Source organism: Macaca nemestrina, chromosome 5 (genome assembly GCF_043159975.1).
Source record: "Macaca nemestrina isolate mMacNem1 chromosome 5, mMacNem.hap1, whole genome shotgun sequence".
NCBI lineage: Eukaryota > Metazoa > Chordata > Mammalia > Primates > Cercopithecidae > Macaca > Macaca nemestrina.
The window spans coordinates 104411118-104435566 of record NC_092129.1 but is presented as its reverse complement, the minus strand read 5'-3'; the positions used below and the strand labels follow the sequence as shown (position 1 = coordinate 104435566).

The following is a 24449-nucleotide window of genomic DNA, read 5'->3' as shown; positions in this document are numbered from 1 at the left end:
GCATGGTGGCTCACAGGCTCACACCTCTAATCTCAGCATTTTGGAAAGGTAGATCGCTTGAGTCCAGGGGCTTGAGACCAGCCTGGGCAACATGGTGAAATCTCGTCTACACAAAAAAAGAAAAAAAAAAAAACAACGAAAATTAGTGGGCATGGTGGTGCACGTCTGTAGTCTCAGCTACTCAAGAAGCTGAGGTGGGAGGATATCTAGAGCCTAGGAAGCAGAGGTTGTAATGAGTTGAGATCACACCTTTACACTCCAGCCTCGGTTACCATGCAAAACACAGTCTCAAAAAAAAAAAAAAAAAATCACTGTTCAAGTTTTTAAAAAATATACTGCCGGCCGGGCATGGTGGCTTACACCTATAATCCCAGCACTTTGGGAGGCCTAGGCGGGCGGATCACAAGGTCAGAAGATCGAGACCACGGTGAAACCCCGTTTCTACTAAAAATACAAAAAATCAGCCGGGCGAGGTGGCGGGGGCCTGTAGTCCCAGCTACTCGGGAGGCTGAGGCAGGAGAATGGCGTGAACCCGGAGGCGGAGCTTGCAGTGAGCCGAGATTGCGCCACTGCACTCCAGCCTGGGCTAAGGAGCCAGACTCCATCTCGGGGTGGGGGGGGCGGGGGGGAACAAAAAACACTGCCTTGAATGTGTCCTCCAAAACTCATGCTGAAATTTATTTGCCATTGTGACAGGATTAAGAGGTAGGATCTTTAAAAGGTCATACAGTCATAAAGACTCTGCCCTCATGAATGGATTAATCACAGGAATGGGTTTGTTATTATGAGGGTTCAGCCCCTATTCTCCGTGAGTCTCGCTTGCCGGCTGTTCTTCCTTTCACTTTGCACCATGGGATAGCCCTTGCCAGATGTCGGGCACCGTTATTATGGACTTTCCAGCCTCCAGAAAAATTAGTCAAATAATATATTTTCTTTATAAACTGCCCAGTCTGTGGTATTCTGTTATAGCAGCAGAAATAGTCTAAAACGAAAAGAGGCTGTTAATAGAATGACACTTTTCCCTTTTATGAGGCATTCTTTGCTAAGCCTTCTATAAAATGTATTAGCATTTCTTATCAGTATCAATGGACAAAATTGATTACCAGGTGCCAAGCACTTCTATCAGGTGTACATCTTAGACCCCGTGGAGAACTGGAACTGCTTCCATTGCTCCATAAGACTTTTCGTCTGCAACCTCCCTTCATCACTCTTTCTGTAAGCTCCCAGGTTAAAGTCTCTTTGCTATTTTTATTTGTTTGCTTGAAGCATAGTTTGTTTCCAGCTGTTAGCTGTAGTGCAGTAACCCTTTTAAAGTCCTATCATACTTCCTTCTAGAGATAATTGATGCTAATGAGGCATAAAATAATCCATTTGAATAACTGGTAGAGAAGTTTCAGTTTCAGTTCAGTTTCTTTTCATGGAAAATAAAACTTCACAACTTGATCATGTGTGAAAGCAAAGTCAACCATTTCAAAGAAAGAAACTGATTAAAAAGAAAACACACACACACACACACACACACACACACACACACCCCCCATAACTTGTTGACACTAAGGTATCTGAACACAGAAGGCATTTGGGCCAAGGCAGAGTAATTGAGATTTGTGCTTACTTTTTCCTTGGTCTTGCCCTAATGGGTTCATGAGGATTGTCTATAATGAACAAATAATAATTCTGTTAAATGAGTTTATTGGCTAATTCATAAAACGTATAGCAAGCTTCCTCTGTCACAGCATTTGGGTAAAGGAAAAGCAAATGAAAATCAAGAATAAACAAATGATGTGACACAAAAACAAGGTTTTGAAGTAGACCAGAAAAATCAACTAATTAGGGTTTTATTGATCTAGAAAAGAGGAAATCCCAGTTCTATTCTAGGCACATTTGCACACACCTAAGTATCAAAATGGAGATGAAAACCGTGTTTACATTAAAACTCAATGGATATGGGCCCTAATTCTCACATTCTTCTGTAGGTTATCACAAGCTTGCTCTGTAGACTTTATGTTGCAAAATAATGAATACTATACAAAAGGAGCAGTTACCTTCCTTATATTAGTCTGGATAAGAATGACAGTGCTGTAATATTAAATAACCCCCAAAAATCCCAGTTTTAACTTCGTAAAATCTAATTTCTGCCTCTCATAGTGTATACTGCTAGTCCAGGTGAATGTCCAGGATAGGCTTTTTGATCTTGTTTTACTTCCATTTCAACATGTATTTTCAAGATGGCTGATCACTTCACCAGAGAAGACAGTGTACTGGAGGAGGTCTTCTACCAACAATTACATACGCCAGCCAGGAAGTACCACATGGTACCTAATGTCCAAAAAGGAATGTGGAGCCATTACTGTAACACGGAAGCACTATACAGCTTTAGTCATTTCTGTCACAATGCCCTCATCTCCAAAATCCAGGTCATAGCCAAGCCTCTTCTTGGCTTGTGTCTTTCTCTACCCTGGAAGATGCTAAATTTTTAACAGCAGAATATCATAGTAGGAGGAATAGTGGTTTGACTTCTGTTTGCACCAATTCCCAAGTGACCTTGGACATGTTATTTAACTACCCCAAGCCTAATTTTCCTCATTTGACAGATGAGGATAATAGCAGTTTCTATCTTATAGGCTTGTGGAATTAAAAGGAATAATACATGAAAAGTAGTTGGCATTGAAGAAGTATGCAGTAAATGCTCGGCCATCCCAAAAAATGCAGTCATGGACAGTTTCATGTGCTGTCCATCTCATATATTCTCTACCCACTGAGAAATGCCTGTGACAGAGGGAGATTAAGCAGCAATGCCTATGAGAGAGGGAGAACTCAACTCGAGGACAAGCAAGTGTCTGGATCTGAGGTCTGTGCGTGGAGGTTATGAAGCATCTGGGTCACTACAATTAAAATGGCTTCTGATCCCTGTAAACACTGGAAAATGAACTTAGGTGAGTACTTTGCAACTCCCATGGAAATGAAGGTGATAGACAACAGGCAGCCTACTTCTCTGGAACCATTTCAAATCTGGTTTAAGTTTACTTTGAAAAGTAAACAATGGTTTACAGCAGTCCTGTGAATAAAACCTACGTAATGCTTTACCCAAAAACACACTTGACCTTTTAAACTTGCTTTCAGAAAGAGGTGAAGATGTCATTCTATTTCAATAGAACTACTGTATGAAATGTTTGATTTTACATAAAATCATTATAGGTATGATTTATCACTTTGCAACAGGATTCAGTATAGGATTTAAATAGCACAACTTTGAACTTTATCTTTATTAGTATATATATTCATTATATATTATTACATAATAATTATTATTTATTTGTCTGAACTTTATTATTTTTACTGTTTATATTTATGCATTTTTTATTTTCCCCACTCCCCTCCACCTTTCCTGGCCTCTGGTAACCACAAATCTACTCCCTATCTTCATGAGATCCATTCTGTTTTGCTCCCACATATGAGTGAGAATATGTGTGTTATGTCTTTCTGTCTTACTTCATTTAATGCAATGTCCTCCAGTTCCTTCCATGTTGCTACGATGACAGGATTTTATTCTTTTTAATGGATGAATAATATTCTATTGTGTATATATGCTACATTTTCTTTATCCATTCATTCATTAATAGGCACTTTGTCTGATTCCATATTTTGTCTACTGTAAATAGTCTTGCTAAATGTGAGAGTGCAGATATCTTTTCAGCATATTGATATCTTTTGGGTATATAACCCACTGGTGGAACTGCTGGACCACATGGTACTTCTATTTTTAGTATTTTGAGAAACCTCCATATAGCTTTCCATAGTAGTTCTCCTAATTTACATGCCCACCAACAGTGTATGAGAATTCCCCTTTCTCCATATCCTCACCAGCATCCATTGATTCTATGTTTTTTTGATAACTGCCATTTTAACTGGAGTGAGGTATCTCACTATGGTTTTGATTTCCATTTCTCTGATGATTAGTGATGTCAAACTATTTTTCATATACACATTGGCCATTTGTATGTCTTATTTTGAGAAATATGTGTTCAGATCTTTTGCCCAGTTTTTAATTGAATTTTTTTTTTTTTGGTTATGGAGTTGCTTGAGTTCCTTATACATTTCAGTTATTAATTTCTTGTCAGATAGAGAGTTTGTGAATATTTTCTGCCATTCTTTAGGTTGTCTCTTCACTTTGTTGATAGGTTCATTTGCTGTGCAGAAGCTTTTTAGTTTAATATGGTCCCATTTGTTCATTTTTGCTTTGATGGTCTGTCCTTTTACCCAAGTCTTACACAAGAAAAATATGTGCCCATTTCAAGGTCTGGACCATTTCCCCATTGTTCTCTTCTAGTAGTTTTATAATTTCAGGTCTTAGATTTAAGTCTTTAATCCATTTTGAGTTGACTTTTGTATATGGTGACAGATAGAATTCTAATTTCATACTTCTGCATATTGTTATCTTGTTTTCCCAGCACCATTTCTCAGAGACTGTCTTTTTTCTATTGTATGCTCTTGGTACCTTTGTCAAAAATGAGTTTGGCTTTAAATGTGTGGATTTATATCTGGGTTCTCTATTGTATGTGTCTGCTTTTATTCCAGTACCATTCTGATTTGATTATTATAGCTTTGTAGTATATTTTGAAGTTAGGTAGTGTGATGCCTCCAGCTTTGGCTATTTAGGGTTTGTGTAGTTCCATATAAATTTTAAAACTTCTTTTCAGTTTTGTGAAGAATGCCATTCGTATATTGATAGGGATTGCACTGAATCTGTACATTGTTTTGGGAACAATTGTCATTTTAACAATATTAATTCTATCCATGAGCATGAAATATATTTCCTTTTTTTTTTTTTTTTTTTTTGGTGTCCTCTTCAATTTCTTTCATCAGTGTTTTACTGCCTTCCTACTGCCTTCCTTTGATAGAATTTTCACTTTGGTTAGATGGATTTCTAAGCATTTTATATTATTTGTAACTACTATAAATGAGATTGCTTTCTTGATTTCTTTTTCGGGTTGTTCAGATAGTTGACATATATAAATGCTACTGATTTTTGTACGTCAATTTTGTACCTGCAACTTTACTGAATTTGTTTACCAGTTTTAACAGTTTTTTGGTGGATTTTCTAGGTTTTTCTAAGTGTGAGACCGTGTCATTTGGAAACAAGCCTAATTTGACTTTTTCCTTTCCGATTTGACCTTTATTTCTTTCTCTTGCCTCATTACTCTGACCAGGAATTCCATATTATATTGAATAAAAGTGGTGTAAGTGGGCATTCTTGTCTTGTTCCAGATCTTAGAAGAAAAACTTTCAATGTTTCTCCCATTCAGTATGATGTTAGCTATGGGTTTGTCAAATACAGTCTTTATTATTTTGAAGTATGTTGCTTCTATACCCTATTTGTTGAAGGTTTGTATCATAAAGGAATGTTGAATTTTATTGTGTTTTTCAGCATCTATTGGAATGATCATACAATTTTTGTTCTTGGTTCTGTTAATGTGATACATTATTTTCACTGATTTGCATATGTTAAACCACTCTTGCATCCCTGGGATAAATCTCACTTGATCCTGATAAATGATCCCTTTAATTTATTGTAGAATTGAAATTGCTAGTATTTTGTTGAGGTTTTTTAATATATACATATTGATCAGTGACACTGTCTTGTAGTCTTTTTGCTGTTGTGTGCTTGTGTGATTTTGGTAACGGGAATGCTGCTCTCATAGAATAAGTTTGGAAGTATTCCCTCCTCTTTAATTTTTTGGAAGACTTTGAGTAGAACTTGTGCTAGTTTTTCTTTAAATGTTTGGTGGAGCTTCAATCTCATTACTCATTATTGCTTTGTTGAGGTTTTCTATTTTCATGGTTCAGTCTTGGAAGGTTATATGTGTCCAGGAATTTATCCACTTCTTCTAGGTTTTCCAATTTGTTCACATATAGTTGTTCATCATAGTCTCTAATGATTCTTTGTATTTCTGTGGTCTTCATTGTTATGTCTCCTTTTTTGTTTCTGATTTTATATATCAGTTTTTTTCCAATTTTCTTAGTCTAACTGAAAGATTGTCAATTTTGTTTATCTTTTCAAAAAGTCAACTTTTCATTTTGTTGATCTTCTGTATTATTTTTAGTCTCAATTTTATTCATTTCTGCTCTAATATTCATTATTTATTTCCTTCTACTAAATTTGCATTTGGTTTATTCTTGCTTTTCTGTCTGCCTGTAAAGTTGTCAAACATGCCAACAAGTTTTCAAGAATGCAATATAAACTAAAAAGGGTTTCTTGAAGGCCAAATATACTCAACAGAAGACTTCACTTCTCTACTTTCTTTTGCAGCTTTCCAAAAGAATCATGGCAATATCCAAGTAAGCACATACACAGAGATTTAAATTACCATGATTTTCTCTTTCAGAGAAAGGGAATGTTCTTATTTCTAGAGTTGAAATATATTTTTCAAAGTGTCCAGCTTTCAACAAAAAATTGTGAGACAAAGAAACAAGAATATACAGCCCACATGCAAGGATGAAAGTAATAAATGAAAACTGTCTTTGAGGAAGTCCTAAATGTTGAATTTACTAGGCAGATACTTTAAATCAGTTATTTTAAATATGTTCAAAGAACTCAAGTAAATAGTATCTGAAGAACTAAAGTGTAAAAAGAACATCTCACCAGACTATCAATAAAGAGATATAAATTATAAAAAAGAGTCAAACAGAAAGTCTGATGTTGAAAAGTATAATAACTGAAATGAAAAATTTAGTAGAGACATTCAACAGCAGATTTGAACTGGCAAAAGAGAATCTGTGAACTTGAAAACAGATCAATCAAATGTATCCACTCTGAAGAGTAGAAAGAAAAAAGAATGAAAAAAAAAAAAAAAAGAAATCAGAGCCTTAGAAAATTGCAAGATACCAAGTCCAACATAAGTGTAATAAGAGTTTCAAAAGAAAAAGAAAGCAGAAGGGAAAAAAAGGAATATTTGAATAAATGATGACCAAAATTTTCCAAAATGTGTTTAAAAAACATTGATCTACACATTCAAGATGAATGAATCCAAGTAGACAAACAAGAAGATTCACACCAAAACTCATAATAAAACTGTTGAAAAAGACAAAGAGAAAATCTTGAAAGCCACAAGAGAAAAGCAGCTCATCACATATATAAAAGGGATCCTCTAAATTAACAGTCAATTTTTGTTAGAAACCATGGTGCCAATCACATAGTCAGAGTGACAAAAGAAAAAAAAAAAACCAAAAAACTGTCAACTAAGCAAAACCACTTCTTAAAGAGGAAAGAGAAATTAAGACATTTTCCATATATAGAACCAGAGAATTTGTTGCTAGTTGGGCCCCAAAAGAATACTACCATGAACAAATATATGGTAACAGATTAAATAATCAAAACAAAATGAACACATTCTTAGAAAGACATAAACTACCAAAAGTGACTCAAGAAGAAATAAAATATCTGAATAGACATATAGCAAGAAAAGAGATTGAATTAGCAATTTAAAAATTCCCATAAAGAAAATTCCAGGACCAACTGGCTTCATTGGTGAATCAACCAAATGTTTAAAGAATTAACATCAGATAATAACTTATATAAAAAATAGAAAACACTTCAGACCTCATTTTATGAGGTTAGGATAATTCTGATACCAAAACTAGACAATAGTATATCTAACAAAAAAGTGCAAACGAATATCCCTTGTGAATATGGACACAAAAATCCTCAAAAACAAAACAAAACTAGCAAACTAAATCTGGCAACATATATCAAGAATTATACATTATGACCATTAAATGAGATTTATTTCAGTAATGAAATACTGGTTCAACATACAAAAATCAATGTAATACATGAGTAGTCTGACTCCCAAAATATTATGTGCAATTTTTCAGGTCTGACCACAGGACCAATTTCAAAAGCTTTACCTGGCAGGCCTCTTGGGGGAAAGCCACCTTCTCTACACAAGACATGGAGTACAGCTAGTGCACTGCAGGCTCCAACGAAAGTTGCAGTCAAAGACTCAGTTTCCCCTGGCTAGTCATGCATTTATGCATGTTTGCATTCCTAGCTCAGGATCCTCCCTTCAAAGGCGTCATTAGCAGGAGGCCCTTGACCAAGGTCTTTTCAGGTGCATCTACTAAGCCTGGGGAACCTTGAAGACACTTTTCTTCACTCTGACTTAGTATTAAGTACTTTCCCACTCCTTTTTGTCTCTTCCCCTTCCATCCCCTGGGTCAGGAAACAGCAGGAGCCTTTTTGGGAGGAATCCCTCAGCAATGAGCTAATCCCCATGTCTGCAATGATACATCTGACTCCTCTCAACACCATTCCATGGGGGAAAAATGGAACATTGAGAGAGCCAGCCCTTTTTCCTATTTAGCCTCTTGCTTATATTATCGCCATAAGTGATTAAAAGTTTGACTGTTACTTTCACTTTGGCTTGTTATTTTAATTGGCTACCTAGACCCTGGCAGCTCAGCTCTCTTAAGTTCAGTTCTTCTTTTTTATTATTATACTTTAAGTTCTAGGGTACATGTGCACAATGTGCAGGTTTGTTACATATGTATACATGTGCCATGTTGCTGTGCTGCTTGACACAGTAATGTATTACATAACCACTGTAATATAATAAAGGACAAAATCCACATGATCATCTCAATGGGCAATGGGCACAGAAAAGACATTTGACAAACACCTAACAGCATTTTATTTTATTTTATTTTATTTTATTTTATTTTATTTTATTTTATTTTATTTTTTTGAGACGGAGCCTCGCTCTGTAGCCCAGGCTGGAGTGCAGTGGCCGGATCTCAGCTCACTGCAAGCTCCGCCTCCCGGGTTCACGCCATTCTCCTGCCTCAGCCTCCCGAGTAGCTGGGACTACAGGCGCCCGCCACCTCGCCCGGCTAGTTTTTTGTATTTTTTAGTAGAGACGGGGTTTCACCGGGTTAGCCAGGATGGTCTCGATCTCCTGACCTCGTGATCCGCCCGCCTCGGCCTCCCAAAGTGCTGGGATTACAGGCTTGAGCCACTACGCCCGGCCACAGCATTTTCTTTTTATGATAAAACACACAATAACCTAAGAATCCTTTTTTTTTTTTTTTTTTTTTTTTGAGACAGAGTCTCTTGCTCTGTCGCTCAGGCTGAAGTGCAGTGGCGGGATCTCGGCTCACTGCAAGCTCTGTTTCCCAGGTTCCTAAGAGTACTTCCTTAACTTGATAAAGGGCATCTATAAAAACCCACTATTAACATTATTCTTAATAGTAAAAGACTGAAAGCTTTCCCCTTAAGATCAGATATGGGACAGGTATATCCCCTCTCATAATGTCTATTCAACATTGGATTTAACATTCTAGCCAGAGCAATTAAGCAAGAAGAAGTAATGAAAGGAATACAGACTGGAAAGAAACAAATAAAACTATCTCTATTTCCCGATGACATAATCTTGCATATAAAAAATTCTGTTTAAAAAATCCACAAAAATACTATTAGAACTAATAAATTAGTTCAGCAAGATTGCAGGATATAAGATCAGTATACAAAAATCAACTGTTTTTCCACACACTACCAATGAATAATCTGAAAAAAAATAAGAAAGCAAGCTATTATTGCATCTGTAATAATATCAAAAATAATAAAATAGTAATAAATTTAACAAAAAAGTTTGGTATTCTACATTGAAAAATTTTTAAAAAAACTTGAAGGAAATTTAAAAAGACATAAATAGATGGAAAGGCATGCCATGTTCATAATTTGGAAGATTTAACATGGTAAAAATGGCAATATTCTCCAAATTGATCTACAGATTTAATTTCAATCAGTCTCACAATTCCAGCTTCCTTTTTTAGAGAAATTAACAAACTGATACTAAAACTCAGAAATGTAAGGGGCCCAAAAAGCCAAAACAACCTTGAAAAAGAAGAAAAAATTTGGATAATTCTCTGTTTCTATTTCCAATTGAGACTGTGTGGTACTCGTCCAGGATAGACATATAGGTCAATGGAATATAATTGAGAATAAAAAAAGAGAAACAAAGAAAAAGAAGAAAGAATCTTGCTACATTTACAGCTTTTTTTCTTTTTTTAAGACGGAGTTTCGCTCTTGCTGCCCAGGCTGAAGTACAATGGTGCGATCTCAGCACACTGCAACCTCCACCTCCTGGGTTCAGGTGATTCTTCTGACTCAGCCTCCTGAGTAGTTGGCATTACAGGCATGTGCCACCACGCCCAGCTAATTTTGTATTTTTAGTAGAGACAGGGTTTCACAACGTTGGTCAGGCCAGTCTCAAACTCCTGACCTCAGGTGATCTGCCCGCCTTGGCCTCTCAAAGTGCTGGGATTACAGGCATGAGCCATCATGCCCAGTCCATTTACAGCTAATTTTTTAACAAGGGTGCCAAGACAATTGATTTAGAAAATATTTTTTTCAACAAATTGTGCTGAGATAATTAGATATCCATGTGTAAAAATAATGAATTTGGATTCCTACTTCACACCACATAAAAATCTATTCAAAACTCTATATGTAAGTGACAAAACTGTAAATGTCTTCAAATGAACCATAGGCATTAAGTCTTTATGACCTGAGATTAGACAATGATTTCTAGTTATTACTCCAAAAGCACAAGGGATAATAATAATAATAATAATAATAATAATAAAATAGGTAAATTGCATTTTTCAAAACAAAAACTTTTGAGTTTCAAAGGACACCTTTGAGAAAGTGAAAACACTTGCAAATCATAGAGCTAATAGGCACATATATTTAGAATATATACAGAACCCTTATAACTCCATAACAAGATGATAAATAATCCAATTTTAAAATGGGCAAAGGATCTGAACAGACATTTCTCCATATAAGATATACAGATGGCCAATAAGCACATGAAAAGATGCCTAATATCATTATCTCTAGGGGAAATGCAAAGCAAACCACAATGTCATACAACTTCACACCCACTAGGATGTCTAGAATCAAGAAAAATGAACAAATGTAAGTGCTGTGGAAGATGTGAAAAAATTGGAACCATCGTAAATTGCTGGTGGGTATGTAAAAATGGCACAGCCACTGTGGAAAACGATTTGGCAGGTCCTCAAAACTAAAGATAGAGTTTAATATTAAGATTCAGCAATTCTACTCCTAAACACATACCCAAGAGAATTGAAAGCTTATGTCCACACAAAAACTTACGCATGCATGTTCATAGCAGCATTACTCATAATAGTCAGTAAGTGAAAACAACCCAAATATTCATCAACTCATGAGGGGATAAACAAAATATGTTATATCCAAATGGAACATTATTCAGCCATAAACAGTAATGAAGTACTGATACATGATACAACATAGAAAAACCTTGGAAACATTATGCTAAGTGAGAGAAAACAGACCCAAAAGACTACATGTTGTGTCCATTTATAGAAAATATCTAGACCAGGAAACCCCACGGAGACAGAATGTAACTTAGTAGTTTCTAGGGGCTTGGGGGCAAGGAGGAATAGGGAATGACTGCTAAATAGTACTGAGTTTCTTTTTGGTGTGATGAAAGTGTTTTGGCATTAGACAGAGGTGATGGTTGGATACCCTTGTGGGTACACTAAAAACCACTGAATTTTACACTTTAAAAAATGTGAATTTTATGATATGCGAATTATAGCTCAATTTTTAAAAACCCATGGAGAGGTTTAAAACGAAAATTAACGCCATCAATAACTATGTTTTGGAGACAAGTACCACTAACATTTTGAATATTCCATTCCAATCTTTTTCTTATGGATATATACATATTTTAAGTCAAGCTCATATCCTACATATGTAGACATATATTTTCCTCTATTGGCATTATATTTTTTGTTGTAAGAACAAAAATTTTAAGAAATATTCTAAAGACCTCTTTTTATGGAAGAGTTTATTAATCTTGCGTCAATAGAGCAGTTCCAGCTCATCCACTGATTAGACAAATGCAAGAAGTTGCTTTCTAGGAGCAAGCCTTCACATTGAAAATGATTTTGAATAGTGACATTGTAGAGGTACCAAGATGCTGTAGAAAAATGGTTCGACAGGATATTTTGCAAAACGTTTTTCTTTCTCTTTCAACATTCCTTTCCTTTCTTTCATAAATATATTTGTTTTTCAACACAGGTCTATAGTCAAAGCCTGCATACTGGCTAATGATTAACCGGCTGCTCTGATTATTTGCCAAGCTAATGTTGTACGGGAATATTGCACATTGAATGATAAAAAACTTGGATACCGCACATTAACTCTGGTACAACATGTATTCTAAATGTCCCCCATTTGACTGGGAAAGTCTAGTACATTTCAAGTGTGGTTTATTTTTGTTTGCATTTCATTCAAAGGCTGAAACAGCACACCATCTTTCCTAAATGCACAAATGGCTCCAGCATCTTAACTATGAAAATTAGGATTTTTTTTAAGACAGTGTCTCACTTTGTCACCCAGGCTGAAGGGCAGTGGCACCATCATAGCTCCCTTCAGTCTCAACCTCCCAGGCTCAAGCAGTCCTCCTATCTTAGCCTCTTGAGTAGCCGGGACCAGAGGAGTGAGCCACCATTTGATTAAGACACCAAATTTTAATCCCAAAGTACTGTGACCCTTCCTGGGCACTCAAATGATAGAAAAGATTTTTGAGGCAAAGCAATGGCTCTTTATGAAATAGGTCCTATCTATAGCATTATAAAAGTATTTCAGAAGATGGTTTAAGTCAAATATACAGCATAGATGATACTCATTAAAAAGCATTCATATAAGACTATGTTTTGTAGGCCCTTGGAAAAATTTCATTGGTTATCAGTTACAATATAATAAGTCAATATTTTTTAGAAAAGGCAATTGAGATGCTCATGGTTAGATTTGCTCAGACCCACCCAGCAACACAATGGCAGATTGAAAGTCCTGGTTCTTTAATTCCCAGGCCTGGTTCTAATGCTGCTGGATCACAAGGTCTTTATAATAGAGCTTATAAAAGCACATTTTATGTGAGGTGACTGGTTAGAGAAAATATGACCTTTCAAATTATATCACCGTTTTCCACATAAAAGCCTCAGCCAACCTCCTAATTTATGCGACCTTTGGAAGCCATAAAATCACTTCCCAGGGAGAGTTGATGTTGATTTGATTAGGGCCTGCTCTTTTTGACCCAGAGTGGGTAGGAGCCAGCCACCCAGGGAACAGTCCAGGGAACATCAAAATTCACTCAGCCCAGGGAGAAATCTGCAGCCTAAGCAAGTCATTTGAGCCCAGTAATGCACTTGCTAGAGACAGCTAGTTACTCTAGCTAAAGGTTTAATCTTTATCTCCTAATTGAAAACCTAAGAAAACCTTTAGATTTGCCAATTGCTTGAAGAGGAATATTTCAGAGATGTTAAGGAATACAGGACTCTACAAATAAAAATGCTAAGAGTATGTATGCATAGACATTAAAGTCATCAGAAAAGGAGATGCTGCCTGATTGAAAACTCGTACATTTAATAGAATTTCTGTTTATTAATAAAGCAGTTTTACTTTAGAACTTCATGAATGACTAAGTGAAACAGGGGAAAGAGCAAAGGACTTGACAAAGTGCTGTTTAATAACTTTAAAATATATTCTGTTTTTTAATATAAAGTCACTTTTATAGTATATCTGCCTTATGGGAAATCCCAAAGAATTGGATAATAAAAGATACACTAAGATTTGTTGGATTTTATACTCAATACTTTTTGTAATGTACAGATTTAGGTACCTGGGGTGAAATTCTATTTTTATATATAGGATAAAAGTAGGATATATATGTGTGTGTATGTGTGTACATATATATATCCTTTTAGCATATATAGATATGTGTTGTATATACTGTATACTACACACATCTATATATCCTACTTCTATTCACAAAACATCATAGTAGCATTTTCCCCATGTGATAACAAATACTGTGAGAACATCATCATAAACTGCTGAATAATATTCCAACATATAAAAGTGCTACAACTTATTGAAATACTCCATTATTGACGAACATTTAGAGTTTTCAATTGTTTTGTATCATAACAACCCATTAAACATTTTTGTGGATAAAAGGTTTTCGTGTATTTCAGCTTGTTGTGTGGAATACATTAATTTATAATGTATTAAATCACATTTCCTTTTAGAAGATGAGTATCACCAACAGCCTTTCTATTTTTCTATTTTTCTCCAGGTATATTACAGCCTTATTTTTGCAATTATAATAATTGAATTTGGACTATGAATCAAAGAACCAGGTTCAATACTGTGTTTTTACCTGCGTGCCTCTGACATTCCATAGATTTCTTGGATAATAATTACTCTCCCTTTAACAACACCATGAGTCCATTTAATCTATGAATTTGAACCTTGAACAAGAGATAACTGAAGAATTATGTAAGAAATAAACAGAAGAAGTGATGTTCTCAAGCTCTGGAGATCTTCAGGCAGCTTTGAAAATCTTTTTTATCTTATATTTTATTCCCATAAAACTTAAATCCTACTGGGGCATTAAGGTAGTATCTGAGGGGTAGTTTTTCAAGATGTTCTTGTACAGCTTCCTTCTAGAAATATCTAGAGTTCTGTAAACTACATTTGAAAGCTCACTAATTTAAGACTTGTAACTTTGCAGATGGACTTTCCTACCTGGGAGAACAAATTGTTCTTTTCTGCTTCAAGGACATTTTAAAATGCTATAAGGCAGGCTTGCTATCCTCAGAGGCAATATTGGCATCCTGAGACAATTTTGGCCATCTGATTCCTTAGGGTTTGGCCAACAGCTGTGCCCAAAATGGATAATTGTGCCTGGTTAAGTTTAGTCCTCTCTGACATCACACATCACAGAGGAAAGCAGTCCCACACATTTTTCTTCAAGGAGAGAAGAAAATTCATACAGATGATTCAGAATCAAGGAATGGAAATGACAACAGGCATGCAAATGTCACACTGAAAACAAAAATCCCTCCAAGTTCATTGGCTAAAGAGACAGTAGAAACATCCTGGGTGGAACTGAGAGCTGTGACTCTTGCGCTTGGTGGCCTGGAGCCATTCACAGCACCATCAGGAAGTGAAGGCAGGGAGCAGCGCAAGGCCCGGTTGTGTCTGTTTACTGAGTTCTGTAGGCCTCACCACCTATCATGTAGTAGTCTTTTTATGGAAACTAGATAAACAATATGCGTCACCATGGCTATTTCACTTTATCAGAGAAGTGGAATAAAGGCTTCTACAAACTGCAGATATCACGCACGTGTGTGGGCCTTTCCAAGCTATTATTGCACAAAATCAGAAAGAAATTGAAATGTTTTCTGCCAATGACTGATTATTTTTATCCAAGTCAGACAGAAAAATATTTCTAAACATATAGATGTTTACCATCTGTTCCTAGAGGCATTCATGTAACTGTGACACCCTTTCTATCAGCCCTTTAGGTTTGCAGTTTTCCATGCCAAAGAGACTAACCATCTTCTGCATTTTAACCCCAGCTCAGAGACACTTCCAGGAATTCCAGTCCTCCAAGATTTCAAATGTCTTTATTCCTGTTCTACACTTCAGTTTTGTGCTGAAAACATATAAAGGAGAAAGAATGAGGGAGGAGGAATTCTGCCCCCTTTTTTTTTGTTTTCAAAATTTGTGTCATTCATTTTTTTTCTTTTTTCTTTATTATACTTTAAGTTCTGGGGTACATGTACAGAACATGTGGTTTTGTTACATAGGTATACATGTGCCATGGTGGTTTGCTGCACCCATTAACTCGTCACCTACATTAGGTATTTCTCCTGTTATCCCTCCCCAGCCCCTCAGCCCCCAATAGGCCCCTGTGTGTGATGGTCTCTGCCCTGTGTCCACGTATTCTTATTGTTGAACTCCCACTTACGAGTGAGAACATGTGGTGTTTGGTTTTCTGTTCTTGTGATAGTTCGCTGAGAATGATGGTTTCCAACTTCATCCATGTCCCTGCAAAGGACATGAACTCATCCTTTTTAATGGCTGCATAGTATTCCATGGTGTATATGTGCCACATTTTCTTTATCCAGTCTATTGCCCTCTCTTTAATCCATGGTCTTCTCACCTTTGCTTACCAATATTTGTTGAATGATGTGTTGATGTCTCAGTTTTACCTTCATCTTGCACTCACTGTGTTTCAGTGGATCCTTACCTTCTTTCTAATCTCTTCTTTGTGATCTTATTTATCAGGATCTTTCCTTGAGGGACTTGGGATATGTAACACATAATGTGGAATCAGCCAGGGCCCATTTATCTGTTCAGTTATACTTATCTGACTATTATATTTAATTTATGAGGCATTGTCTGGCTCATAAAGTTTGTAAAAGTACAACCTTCCCTCTCTTTCTCTTCCTGTTCCACCCCGCTCACTTCCTACACTGATACATTTGTTTGTTTGTGCTCCCAAAGAAGACCCCTGTGATTTCTCCCCACTTCTCCAATTGCTCCAGACTCTGACAAGTTTAAATTGTTGGCCTGATAACATGTTCTCAAGAGGCACCCATGATTGTTGTCCTAGTGCCTAATTAAGAAGGTTAGAGAAAATTCAACTGCAGGACCACAGTGTCATCATGGGAAGGGAGGAAATCAGATCAGTTTGCTTAAAGGATATCTGCACTCACATGTTCAATGCAGCACTATTCACAACACCCAAAATATGAAACCAACCTAAGTGTCCATCAACAGATGAATGGGTATGTGGTGTGTACACATAATGAAATACTATGCAGCTGTCAAAAAGAGGGAAGTCCTGTCATGTGCCACAACATGGATGAACCTGAAGGACATGATGCTGAGTGAAATAAGAAGTGCAGAAAGGCATACAACTGTACAATTTCATTTATATGTGCAATATAAGAAAGTCAAACTCACAGAAGCAAAGAGTGGAACGGTGGTTACCAGCAGCAAGTTGAAGTAGGGTGCAGAGGTGGGGTTGGTTTGGGGAGATGATGTTCGAGGATATAAGATTTTAGTTAAGTAGAAGGAATAAATTCAGAAGATTTATTGTATATCATGAGAGTTATAGTTAATAATAATGTATTGTACACTTGAAAATCACTAAGAGAATAGATTGTATATGTTCCCATCACAAAAAATGATAAGTATGTGCAATAATAAATATGTTAATTAGCTTGACTTAGTCATTTCACAATGTTTATATATATATGTCAAAATATCATGCTGCATACCCTACTACAAACTACCATCAGAGAATACTATAAACACCTCTATGCAAATAAACTAGAAAACCTAAAAGAAATGATAAATTCCTGGACACATGCACTCTCCCAAGACTAAACCAGGAAGAAGTTGAATCCCTGAACAGAACAATAGCAGGCTCTGAAATTGAGGCAATAATTAATAGCCTACCAACCAAAAAAAAATCCAGAACCAGATGGATTCACAACCGAATTCTACCAGAGGTACAAGGAGGAGCTGGTACCATTCCTTCTGAAACTATTCCAATCAATAGAAAAAGAGGGAATCCTCCCTAACTCATTTCATGAGGCCAACATCATCCTGATACCAAAGCCTGGCAGAGACACAACAAAAAAAGAGAATTTTAGACCAATATCCCTCATGAACATCAATGCAAAAATCCTCAATAAAATACTGGCAAACAGAATCCAGCAGCACATCAAAAAGCTTATCCACCATGATCAAGTGGGCTTCATGATGCAAGGCTGGTTCAACATATGCAAATCAATAAACGTAATCCAGCATATAAACAGAGCCAAAGATAAAAACCACATGATTATCTCAATAGATGCAGAAAAGGCCTTCGACAAAATTCAACAGCCCTTCATGCTAAAAACTCTCAATAAATTCAGTATTGATGGAACGTATCTGAAAATAATAAGAGCTATTTATGACAAACCCACAGCCAATATCATACTGAATGGGCAAAAACTGGAAGCATTCTCTTTGAAAACTGGCACAAGACAGGGATGCCCTCTCTCCACCACTCCTATTCAACATATTGTTGGAAGTTCTGCCTAGGGCAATTAGGCAAGAGAAAGAAATAAAGGGTATTCAAATAGGAAGAGAGGAAGTCAAATTGTCCCTGTTTGCAGATGACATGATTGTATATTTAGAAAACCCCATTGTCTCAGCCCAGAATATCCTTAAGCTGAAAAGCAACTTCAGCAAACTCTCAGGATACAAAATCAATGTGCAAAAATCACAAGCATTCTTATACACCAATAACAGACAAACAGCCAAATCATGAATGAACTCCCATTCACAATTGCTTGAAAGAGAATAATATACCTAGGAATCCAACTTACAAGGGATGTGAAGGACCTCTTCAAGGAGAACTACAAACCACTGCTCACTGAAATAAAAGAGGATACAAACAAATGGAAGAACATACCATTTGGATAGGAAGAATCAATATCGTGAAATGGCCATACTGCCCAAGGTAATTTAGACATTCAGTGCCACCCCCATTAAGCTACCAATGAGTTTCTTCACAGAATTGGAAAAAACTGCTTTAAAGTTCATATGGAACCAAAAAAGAGCCTGCATTGCCAAGACAATCCGAAGCCAAAAGAACAAAGCTGGAGGCATCACGCTACCTGACTTCAAACTATACTACAAGGCTACAGTAACTAAAACAGCATGGTACTGGTACCAAAACAGAGATATAGACCAATGGAACAGAACAGAGCCCTCAGAAATAATACCACACATCTACAGCCATCTGATCTTCGATAAACCTGACAAAAACAAGAAATGGGGAAAGGATTCCCTATTTAATAAATGCTGCTGGGAAAATTGGTTAGCCATAAGTAGAAAACTGAAACTGGATCCTTTCCTTACTTTATACGAAAATTAATTCAAGATGGATTAGAGACTTAAATAGTAGACCTAAAACCACAAAAACCCTAGAAGAAAACCTAGGTAATATCATTCAGGACATAGGCATGGGCAACGTCTTCATGTCTAAAACACCAAAAGCAATGGCAACAAAAGCCAAAATTGACAAATGGGATCTAATTAAACTGAAGAGCTTCTGCACAGCAAAAGAAACTACCATCAGAGTGAACAGGCAACCTACAGAATGGGAGAAAATTTTTGCAATCTATTTATCTGACAAAGGGCTAATATCCAGAACCTACAAAGAACTCAAACAAATTTATAAGAAAAAAACAAACCACCCCATCAAAAAGTGGGCAAAGTATATGAACTGACACTTCTCAAAAGAAGACATTTATGCAGCCAACAGACACATGAAAAAATGCTCATCATCACTGGCCATCAGAGAAACGCAAATCAAAACCACAATGAGATACCATCTCATGCCAGTTAGAATGGCCATCAATAAAAAGTCAGGAAACAACAGGTGCTGGAGAGGATGTGGAGAAATAGGAACACTTTTACACTGTTGGTGGGACTGTAAACTAGTCCAACCATTGTGGAAGACAGTGTGGCGATTCCTCAAGGATCTAGAACTAGAAATACCATTTGACCTAGCCATCCCATTATTGGGTATATACCCAAAGGATTATAAGTCATGCTGCTATAAAGACACATGCACATGTATGTTTATTGCGGCACTATTCACAATAGCAAAGACTTGGAATCAACTCAAATGTCCATCAGTGACAGACTGGATTAAGAAAATGTGGCACATATACACCATGGAATACTATGCAGCCATAAAAAAGGATGAGTTCGTGTCCTTTGTAGGGACACGGATGCAGCTGAGATTGTGTAGGGACATGGATGCAGCTGGAAACCATCATTCTCAGAAAATTATCGCAAGAACAGAAAACCAAATGCCGCATGTTCTCACTCATAGGTGGGAACTGAAGAATGAGATCACTTGGACACAGGAAGGGGAACATCACACACTGGGGCCTATTGTGGGGTGGGGGAAGTGGGGAGGGATAGCATTAGGAGATATACCTAATGTAAATGACGAGTTAATGGGTGCAGCACACCAACATGGCACATGTATACATATGTGACAAACGTGCATGTTGTGCACATGTACCCTAGAACTTAAAGTATAATAAAATATATATATATTATATATATACACACACAATTTTTATCTGTTGGTTTAAAACACTTAAATTTAAATTTCAACAAATGGAAAGGGAAATGGGTTTGGAGTCACTCAGAACTGGATCAGATTCCTGGCTGCACAATTTACATGGACAAATCCTTTAACCTTGATGAATGTCCACTTTCTCATCTTTAAAATTTACCTAATAATACTCACCACAAGAAATTTCTGGAAATATGAAATAAACTAATGTACATGAAATGATTGGCAGATTATAGATGATCAGTATCAGGGTTAGTTTCCATCTCTCTGCCCCTCAGTTTCATTCCTTCTGCCCTCTCTTCTGCCCAGGGCTCTTTCATTCTATATCTGATACACAGACAAAATACAATAAATAGTTATTGACTGGGTGAACTTGTGTAAAGATGCTGGTAAGCAGACCATGTTTGCAAATGTGTAGAGTAATATCACCCTTTTTGCCAACCCAAATTCTTGCTTTGCATCGGGACTTCCTTAGGTCTCCAGAATTCCCAGATAGATAACAAGAGGGATACAGGTGTGATGGATATTATTGTGTTTTTTTTTATGTGCATCAATATGTATAACTCTGCATATAGATATTTACACTGGGTGGATTTATATAAATTTTCTGTTTCTAGGCAAGAATTTCCTACATTCCACCTTTCTGGATTATGAGGAAATCCTTGAATAGTGTGGGCTCTGCCAACCTCTCCATCTAATTTCCTGACATCTCTTTTCCCTGCCAGCATTCCCATGCCGTCTAAATAATTTAAAAGTGCTGCTATCTCCTCGATGCCTTTGCACAAATCGTTTCTTCCATTAGACACATCCTTCCCTTAATCTACCATGTATTAACTCGTCCTTTAGCTCAACCATTACTTCTGAGAAGACTCTCCTAACACCACCTCCTCTTTTCTGAGAGTTGTCTAGGCTTTTCTACTCACCATATTTGCCATTTTATTATTGGTTTAGTTTCTGTCTATTTCTTCCCCTAGATTCTCATCCTCATGAGAGCTGAGTCAGCAATTTTTCTTGCTTTCTTCTGTGTCTCTATAATACTCCATAGTTCCTGGCACATAGTAGGTGCTTTAAAAGTATTTGTTGAAGGAATGAATGAAGAGGTGAAAGCACTTCACAAATTCACATTTGCTTCTCTTCAAGTAATGCTCCTGTAAGTAGAAAATGGTTGGATATCTTTCCAACAAGGTCATGTTATATAATCTGGCAAACCTGAAAATGATTTTATGTCCATCTGAGTCCTCAGCACTTAACTCAATATTGTTTTTAAAAAGTTTATCATAATAAAATACAACTAAACTTTCAGTGGGTTTATAGAGGAAATACAGGAAAGAAATATCCCTTTTAAACAGGAAAGCTTCATGGGCCATTCACATCTAATGTGCAGCAGAAGCAATTATATGTATTGTTTCCAATTCCATTATTATACCCATGATTTTTCAATGACGATGCAACCACATACCTCTGATTTCCTTCTCAGAATCTTTGTGATGTTGTCGATACAGGTGCACGCCTTCAGTATGTACAACATGATTCATAGAGTGTATGACATCACAGGAGGTTTAACAAACATAAGAAGTAACTAGAGTACAGTTGCTTGACTGGTGTTGCTAGGTTACTATCTAGTAATCCTCTTGCTTATCTTGGGTTTCTGGTATTTTCAATTCCATTTAGTGAGGGTTGGAGCTACCCTGATGTGTCTAGTTCTGCAATATATTCAAAGTGTAGCCAAAAAGAGGTGGCTATTCATTATCGGTGGGAGCTAAGTGTTTAAAAAAACACATGCAATGAGAGAAACAGACCAAATCATCAGGAAGGACAGTGTCAGGAAGCTTTGTCTGACTTATTTTAATTCCTTTTTTTAACTATCTGACTGCATGTAAGTATTCATAAAGCTTATCTTGCCAATATAAAATGTGCTAATCATGATATTAACATTTTTACCTGTTGATACATATATTCTACCTCCTAAATGTCTTTTATTGGGAGAAAATTGGGTAGGTAACATGGTTTTCAGTAGTTCAAGTTTGCCACTCACGGATATTTAAAAATAGAATAATGGCAACATGGCTTTCCTAGAAATGCAAGAAGAATCATCCACTGACTGTCATAAAGCACAAACCATGAGTAACATACATGGGACATAAGAAATAGTTATGAACTTTTTTCTCCATTTAGGCCTAGAGAGCTGAAGAAGAGAAAGAAAAAATGAAAAGACAAGAAAAAAGAAAAGAAGAGAGAGTGAGAAAGAAGAAAGAACAAAAGAAAGAAAAAGAAAGAGAAAGACAAAGTAAAAGAGAGAAAGAAAAAGAGAGAGAGAGAGAGAAAGAGAGAAAGAAAGAAAGAAAAAGAAAGAAAGAGAGGGAGGGAGGGAGGGAGGGAAGGAAGGAAGGAAGGAAGGAAGGAAGGAAGGAAGGAAGGAAGGAAGGAAGGAAGGAGGCAGAAGAGAGAAGAAAGAGAAAAGAAAAGAAGAGGAAGGAAGAAAAAGAAAAGAAACTCAATAAATGAGAAGAGTCATTCGTCCATTGAGGCAGGCAGGAAATCACTATGTATATTTTACACAGGTAATAAATGGCAGGGATATTGCTGAGGGCAGGAGGAAAGAGGAATTAAACCCACAGAAAATTAGACAAAGTGCAATACTCTAGGAGTTAGACCTCCAAATTAAATCCTTACAAAACTGTTGAGCAAGTGTTTTGATATGTGCATAAGCAGAGTTCTGCGAGAACACAGAAGTTTTAATGCCTCCTGGAGGACAGCAGGGAGGCCTCAGAGAGAAGACAGTCCTTGAGCGGACTTTCACAGCAATTGCATATTTCCTCCACCAAAATCTCCATAAGGCACTGAAGTAATTCACTGCATTGCTGAACAGAAAGTTTATGAAGGGGAATAAAATACATCTGAGATTGGACAGCCACTTGAATTACCTCTAAAGTTCACACAACTCCAAGGTAACATTAACAACCACAACAATTACTACTATTACTAACATTTATTCACAATATTTTATTTTAAATTACCATTTGTTAAATGCTAAGAATGTACAGGAGTTAATGCTACAGAACAGAAACCGTAAGTGGAAGGAGGCAGTATCTCTCACTGATTAAAAATGAATGAGGACATGCATTGAACAATGAGATAGTTTAATAATGTGTCTCATGTGAACCTGCATAAGACAGAAAAAATCTTGCTCTTTAAATCCATTAAACAATAACAAAGAAATTGGTGTCACAAAACTTAGATATGTGTATGCAGCTATATTAAATAAAACAAAGACCAAAAGAACTGGAATAATCTTAATTAGATATTTATTCTAGTCAATATCTATATCTAGTGTGTACCATTTTGGACAGTTGTCTTTCTTTCAAAACCCTTCAGCTAGTATGCCTACCCCACCGTCACCTCCACTGCAGCCTTCAAGACCAAAGTCTCACGTTATTTTGTTGATCAAGGAGCCAAGTTCAAACAAACATAATCAACAGAGTTGTGGTAAAAATTGTAGTTTGTTAAATAGTTTACTGGCTCAACTTAAGCATAAAAAATGTCTAATTTTGCCAGAATATTGCAGTAGAATCTTCGTGAAAGATATTGGGGCAGAGTCTACAAAAATTTAGCCTAACTAGATTGGAAAGGAAACAAAAATTTAAAACAAAGAAACCAAAAAAATGTGTGTGTGATTAGTCATAGCTTGCCAATAGCTCCTCCAGCCAATAGAACCCCAGAAGCAGTTTCCTCTGCTGATCCCATACCATCTTCTCAGATCATTCTTTTTAAGAGGCCCCAGTGATAGTCAGTTCCACTAGATGTGTGCTGACTCAGTCTGGCCAGCCAAGCGTGATTGAGAGCTCACCTGAATGCAGGAGCCATGAACCAGTCAGTTCATCTCTGAAGTGAGAGAAAGAACAGTTCACATCTTCGCTAATTAGATACTAGCAAACTAAATGAGTAGATTCATAGGAGTAGGCTATCATTTTACCACCTGAATGAGAAAAGGAGAGGTGGCACAGATATGATTCTTCAGCAAATTAGCTACAGCTGCCAAATTGCACTTTCAGACAGCCCAAGACAGTAACTATTTAACAGAATATCTGTGCTGGGCCTAAAATTTTCCTAAGACATGTTTTTATATATCTTATCATCAGTTGGGCTGAGGTATAGACTAAGAAGTTAGATGAGACATTGGTTTATCTTTCTAACTGAATTAAGTTTGTGAAAGTGCACAGAAAAGATGGATTCATTTAACACTCATAACTTTGATTTATTTTGCCTTGGTGCATTTATCTACAAAATGAGACAGACAAATATCTGTTTAAAGGCACCTCCTGGTATTGAGCTGAAAGTAACATAAATAAGAAATGCATTTTAAAAGCTAAAAATGCAAGTGTAATTTTTATAGTGGAT

The 24449-nt window shown here is 36.5% G+C and overlaps 1 long non-coding RNA gene across 1 annotated transcript; it reads left to right on the top strand.

Moving 5' to 3' along the window:
• The first annotated feature begins 21697 nt into the window (after positions 1-21697).
• On the top strand, positions 21698-22380 carry LOC139363163 (uncharacterized). Its single transcript, XR_011623098.1, has 2 exons — positions 21698-21927; positions 22227-22380. It is a non-coding gene; the product is annotated as an uncharacterized lncRNA (long non-coding RNA).
• Positions 22381-24449: the final 2069 nt, after the last annotated feature.